Here is a 7,177-nt window from a genome sequence, read left to right as displayed (position 1 = left end):
GACCTCAGTGTCCGATGGGGGTGGAGATGCTCCTTCAATTATTCTGATGCCAGGTACATCCACAACACCGCTGGAAATGGCGACTAGGCTGTAAAAGGGAGGAGCCAACCAGGCCTGACCCAACCACCTCTCCATTCTCAAAATGCTGTTTCAGGGTCTTCCATTGGCTGCCATCAGCAGGCAGCCTGCCAATAACATCCTACCTACATATTGAATAGGCGAGGTTGGTGACAACCAATGTGAGGGCTGCCTCAGCTGGGCAGGGGGACGCCTCCAGCCAATCCCAGGCCAATGTAAGGATGGAGGCTTGGATATCTCTGCCAGTTCCTATCCCATCTGCCCTCAAATACCTATGAGAGACATCTGTGGTGCGTCAATAGCTGGGGTGTGTGTGTGATGGTCCAGGGTGAGAACCAGCCTACAGGTGAATTTTACTCGCCCTAGGTGAACAGGTGACTGGCTATTGGTATGCCTGGGCTAGAACGCTTGACTTGAACAGAAGGATAGGGGACTTAAAAGCCGAAAGTGGCTTCTTAGCAGTTTACAGGTATAAAAGCCAATTGACCAATTGTTACACAAGTTATGTATAAATATAAAGTTTATTCAGTATATAGTGTTTAGAAAAATAAGTTCACATTTCAGAATACAAACAAAACGAAACACACACAAAAAAAACCACTTAAATTTTTCCAGGCACAAGCTTCTATTACAGTACAACATACATACACACATATTTTTTCCCCCGTCGATCTCTTTGGTTGGGAGGTTAAAAGCATGGCAATCTCTCTAGTGACATGCAATGCATCATCCCGGACAGTGCAGCAAACAACACTTCTGCCTCTTTAAACATCTACCTTTCGTGTTACGATTCCATCCTTTGTCATAAGGCACAATCAAAACCATATTGATTTACAGTTCTGGGCATACAGTTTGTGCGCAACGAAAGAAAAGAGACTTCCTAAGCGTAAATTCCAAAGACTAAGAAATCCACATGCTTTTTTTCTTTTCTTTTACAGCTGAGAAATGTAAAGGTTCCCTGTATTATTAGCTATCCTACAGTATTATTATTATTATTATTTTAAAAAAGAAACTTACAAAATGCATTATGTTAAAACCACGAGAAACGGCGGCTTGCAGAGATACAGGAAAGTTTCGGCAAAAGAGTTTATGCATATATTAAAACCTTTGCTGCATTTGCTCCTGGTAGCAGTTGCCTTCGGTGGTGGCTGGTGCCCACTGAACTGGTAGGTCAGAAAGCAGGGAGGCCATCAGTAGGGGGCACTAGAGCCAAGACAGGCAGAGCCACCCCCACCCTCAATGACTGGTTTTAAGGAGGGAAGGAGGCAGGTGGGAGCTGCTTGAGGGCAAACTGAGGTTGGTGGGACAGTGGCCCACCCTAATGGACCAGTCCACACGAGCATCCCCATGTCAACGGCAAAGGAAGATTCCCCTGCATAGACGCTTGCCTGGTTCCAGTTAAGTTCACCAACAGCCCTGATTTGGTGACAAGCTATCAAGGAGGTACCCAATACACAAAATGACCAAAGGATAACATACAGACATCATTTTTAATAGCCCTCGCTGCCAGCTTTCCAAGATGGTTTCTGGATTCCTTTTTAATTTAAGCAAAAAGTATACAGAAAATAAATATTATATAGATGTGTATAATTTTTTTTAAAAAAACTAGTAATACTTTCCGACAGCCGCAACCTATTCAGGGACCGTGAAGACAGCGAAGAATAAATTTTTGTGGAGTTCAGCAAGATACGACCCTTCACCCACAAATCTAACTAAGCAAATGGAGAATTCGGTTTCACAGATTTCAAACTTAAAAGGAACGGGGCTGTACGGTCAAAGTATTCCAACATACATGGATTTTGTAATATTGCTCACGTTTCCAAGAGATTCTGAATTTCTGATTTTGTGTTCTCTAGATAAAGCAATTTCTCATTCAGCCCTTCGGCATGCAAGGATTGTATTTTTGTGGTTCTCTCTTATGCGGGGAGCTGTGAGCAGGGACTGTCCTACTCAGCTGAATTGCTGGCAAATGTGCTACGCAGACAATTCCCACATATTGGGACATGGCTGGGCAGCACACCCAAGCCCACTTGTAAATGAAAAACACTGGGATTTCCTCGAATACATTTTGCAAATTTGGAAATCGAGCTTTTAATGATCAAAGCCAGAATTTTATTTGTCTGCAAGAGGAACCAGACTTCATTTCAAGTTGAACTGCATCGCAGTGATTCCAAATGTTAGGCAACACTTCTGGACAAATACTATTGTAATTTTGACAACACCCCCTGTCATTCTTCCCACCGCCTCCCCGTTTCTCATAACCTACCGCTCGACTTAGCAAATTATCTAATGATTATAGGCTCCCCACACTCCATGGAAACATGTTGTTTGTTCCAAGCCAATTTGCAGAACAAACCCAAATAGAAATATTTTTTTAAAAAAACACCTGTGAGAAGTTATTTAGCTTGGAGCCAAGCTCTATAGTAGCCAAACTGGTACCCTCAAGATGTTTCGTTTGGCCTGATGGAAACTGCAGTCCAAAACATCTGGAGGGCAACAGAGTGAAACCCCACACACACACTGCTTTGCCACACACCTCCGTTCTGTTTGAGATTTATCCCACGTTTCTAAATATCGCCAGAAGAAAATAGCCGGTTCCAAAAGAGTCATCATAACCCATTTTACTGCGGGCCTTGTCACTCCTGGGATGTATTTGGGTTTCACGTGGCTATTTTTTGACACCACCAGGCAAGTCTCCACCTCACATTTTGTACGGTGAAGTGCTCTGGTGAGAACCACCACATGAAAAGCTCACAAAACAAATCATCACACCCTCTATTCTGTGATATCCCCCACCACAAAAATGGGGGAATCAGACCTTGGTAGGCTGGGCTATGATTTATTTCTGAGAAGCAAAGGCCTAGTTTTAAGGCAGCTGTGAACAAATAATTGTACTGGGGGCATGGAAACAAAAATGACACCCTTTCTGAATTACATGTATACACATTTCCTAATTGAAAAGCAGTTGCCTGTGTTACTGGAGAGAGACATGAATGAAAAACCTAGTTGAAATACACTAGTTTAAAAACCAAACAAACCACCCCCAAAGGGTGCAGTGACTTGGCCTCGATCCTATCTGCTTGCAGAAACCACAAGATTACAATTATTTAGGCCACATGTTTCGTGAACTGCTTAGTTTTATGGGATATCGTTTGAAAAAACAAACACATAGCATCGCAATTTTTTCTAACAGACTTTTAGCAGTGGAGTTATCGTTACAATAGGTTACCAGGAGAAACCATTTTCAGACCGTGTCTGGGAGTTTGAGGGTCTGGGCGTATTTAAAACTACCTGGAAAATGGGACTCTACATGCATAGCATATGATGATGATGACTCTGTATTTTGTTTTGAAAACTCCCAGTGATAGGTGGAATCTCTCTGTCACCAAAACTTGCAGTATAGCTTTTCTCCCTAAGGTTTCCTAAGTGCAGGAAAACTAGGTTCACCCACCCACCCCAAATTTCTCCAAAACAGTACCATCAAGTGTTATAGCCCAGGTGAAAAAAAAAAATCACAACATAGTTCTTCATGTACAGATTGGCTCTAGGTGCACCGAATGTGCACCCCAGAAGCCTTTGTTGAGAGGTCTCCAAACAGATGCAAACACCACCAACTAGTAGTTCTGTAGAGTGGAGGCAGCCTGAGATATTTATTCTGTCTTAAGTGGACACAGGCTTAAAGCACCAGTGCTCAACACACACTTATTTGCTTCCTGGAAGACTTCAGAGCTATTGTCAGCAGCGAGCACTGCAAAGAGGAGGTTGAGGGGTGATATGATAGCCATGTTCAAATATATAAAAGGATGTCACATAGAGGAGGGAGAAAGGTTGTTTTCTGCTGCTCCAGAGAAGCGGACACGGAGCAATGGATCCAAACTACAAGAAAGAAGATTCCACCTAAACATTAGGAAGAACTTCCTGACAGTAAGAGCTGTTCGACAGTGGGATTTGCTGCCAAGGAGTGTGGTGGAGTCTCCTTCTTTGGAGGTCTTTAAGCAGAGGCTTGACAACCATATGTCAGGAGTGCTCTGATGGTGTTTCCTGCTTGGCAGGGGGTTGGACTCGATGGCCCATGTGGTCTATTCCAACTCTATGATTCTATGATTCTAAGTAAAAAGAGCCTGTCCTCTGGGATAGGAAGAGAATTTGCATTGATACACAGCACCGCATTTGCAGGGCAGCTCCACACTTTACAGTTGATGTGGAAAGCAGTGCCAGGTACATATAACTAGCTGTTGCATGCAACAGGTGTTTTTAGGATGTATGTACAACCATGTATCTCCCCCCCTCCCATATTTTATTTTCTTGTTGCATTGCTTTCTGCTACAATGGGATTGCATGCACACAGCTGCAATTAGGAGTCTTCGTAAAACACTTCAAAATAACAGTCAGATCAAGAGTTAGCGGCAACAGGTGCTGGCAGAACCACAAAGCTTTTCCATGAAAAGAACCATTTCCTTTAGCACGCCATCAAAGAATATTTGCTCAACGCTACTCCTTCCCCCAAGAAAGCCTTAGCATAACAAAATACTGACCTTTTGGAACCATGATCCTGTCTGATTTAAGAGAAGGATCTGCACAATTCTCCAGAAGGGTTCGACAAGGACAAAAGGTAAGTGAAAGAAAACTGAAGCAAGGTAAAAGACCCGGGCAAGGGTGCCTACTAAGGATGACTGACATGCACTCAAAAACCAAGAGTTGCCAGGAAAGGATACACCAAAATAAGGGATGCTTGACATGGAAGGATTGTGCCTTGGAATGCAACAGACCTTCACCGGCAGACCACAATGTGCAGGATTGTGACCCGCTTCACACTTGATAACAGCAACATCAAGTGTTTAGTTGCATTTGTAAATGGACCAGTAATACAGTGGTACCTCGGGTTACAGACGCTTCAGGTTACAGACTGCGCTAACCCAGAAATAGTACCTCAGGTTAAGAACTTTGCTTCAGGATGAGAACAGAAATCAAGCTCCGGCGGCGCGGTGGCAGCGGGAGGTCCCATTAGCTAAAGTGGTGCTTCAGGTTAAGAACAGTTTCAGGTTAAGAATGGACCTCCAGAATGAATTAAGTACTTAACCCGAGGTACCACTGTACAATGCCACCGACAGAACTTTCTCCAAAATTCAGAACCCAGTCCTTTTCAAGCAAGGCCAGTTCAGACGTTTTAAGTAATCACATGTTTACATGTGTGAAGGAGTCTTCTCAGTGAACTGAGGAGGACCTTTCAAAAGGGGGTACTGCTCTATATCCCTGCTGCCCTCGGATTTCTTTTCACAAAGAGGCCCAACTGAGCAAAGGTCCGACAACCTCGGACTGGATTCTGAGGAGCTCTTTGGCAAACAGAAGGCCTCTCTTCCTGGAGGAGAAGGGCTTTTCGTTTTGTTTTCTGGCTTAGTGCAAGATACTTGTGTGCGAAAAAGAGAGCCGAAATCCAACGGTTAGCACGAGACCTTGCGCAAGATCTCAAGTTTCGTATCATAGTAAGAGTTGGAAGGGTCTCCTGGGGGTCATCTAGTCCAACCCCCTGCAATTCATTATGGTGCAAGATCTCCCACTGGCTCAATTTATTACATTTTGTGTCTCTTCAGATCCAGCCCACCAGCTGCATCTTGGAATCGTAGGAACACCTTCAACTCTACAATTCTATGAAATCCAATAACAGGCCACTCCAGGGTCAAACTGAGCCAGAAATTGCCTTTTTGTAGCCTAGGATACTTAATTTCCCTTAAAAAAATATTAACAAACCTGAATGAGGTAATTATCAAAACTATGTCAAGGAGGTTCTGTTTAGCCACAGTGAGAGAAGCACAGGAATTCTGGCATTCTTAAGCCTCTGGAGCATGCGCTCAGACTGGGTCCATAGACACACTAAAACCTGTAAGACAAACTTTGGATTCTTTAAAACTAAAGGCAGAGGCGAGCAATCAAACAGATCACACTCAACACCATTAATTAACGGCTAGCTAGACAGCTGAAAAGGTTATCGCCATATAGTATGTTTGGAAAGTATTCATTTTCAAAGCTCCTGTCTGTCAGAAATAAATAAGTTAAAAAAGCATTTTGGTAAAGCACAAATTCCATAGAATCATAGAATTGTAGAGTTGGAAGGGACCCCCAGGGTTATCATCGTACTTCCTGAGAGGCAGGATTCTCAACTAAAGCATCCATGACAGATGGCCATCCATCCACTGCTTAAAAACCTCCAAGAAAGGAGAGTCCACAACCTCTTGTGGGAGTCTGTTCCACTGCCAAACAGCTCTTACCATCAGAAAGTTCTTCCTGATGTTCAGTCGGAATCTCCTTTCTTGTATATTGAAGCCTTGGGTTCGAGTCCTACCCTTCGTAGGAGAAAACAAGCCTGCTCCATCCTTCCCATGGCAACCCTCAAGATATCTGAAGATGGCTATCCTGTCTCCTCTCAGCCGCCTCTTTTCCCAGCTCCTTCGACCGTTCCTCATAAGGCTTGGTTTCCAGGCCCTTGATCACCTTGGTTGCCCTCCACTGCGCATGCAGTAGCCATTTTTGGACTACAGTTCCTATCATCCTTGACCACTGGTCCTGCTAGATACGGATGATGGGAGTTGTAGTCCAATAACAGCTGGAGACCCAAGTTTGGGAAGCCCTGTATTAGACACTAACGGGCTATAAGTGGGACAAATTACGCAGACTGGGCTTACTGGGCTAGTGCCCTGCTTGCCTTCCACTGGTTGCATTCACAAAGTCCAGGAATCCCACCAGGAAGTCTACAGGTAAAGGAGGGGAATTTGCACCAGTTCCAGCTGCCCTAAGGATGGTGGGGGACCATAAACACTTTCTCCGACGCCCCATAGCAATTATGGTTTCACAAAAGCTCTCCTGACCAAGTTCTGTTTGCTCATATTACCATTTGCCCAGTAAACAAGCCAATACTAGGCCAATTACAGATCAGGTCAAGTTGTTTGCCCACTGCAAATAAAGGCCATATAATGGTTTTTTTGGAGACCTGCTTGCGAGATAAAAACAAAGAGCCCCTCTGCTAGCATTGCCTAGCTCTGCAACACAAAGGGAGAGATGAGAACCACAGGACTGCAGTTAGATTTCTCCCCTTATCACTCTT

The 7,177-nt window shown here is 44.1% G+C and overlaps 1 long non-coding RNA gene across 1 annotated transcript; it reads left to right on the top strand.

Moving 5' to 3' along the window:
* Positions 1 to 467: 467 nt before the first annotated feature.
* LOC310678059 lies at positions 468 to 6,070 on the top strand. The gene is made up of 2 exons (XR_014511591.1): positions 468 to 3,839; positions 4,190 to 6,070. It is a non-coding gene; the product is annotated as an uncharacterized lncRNA (long non-coding RNA).
* Positions 6,071 to 7,177: the final 1,107 nt, after the last annotated feature.

Source organism: Podarcis tiliguerta (assembly GCF_965153285.1).
Source record: "Podarcis tiliguerta genome assembly, chromosome: 1".
NCBI classification, from domain to species: domain Eukaryota; kingdom Metazoa; phylum Chordata; class Lepidosauria; order Squamata; family Lacertidae; genus Podarcis; species Podarcis tiliguerta.
This window is presented reverse-complemented; position numbering and strand designations above follow the sequence as displayed.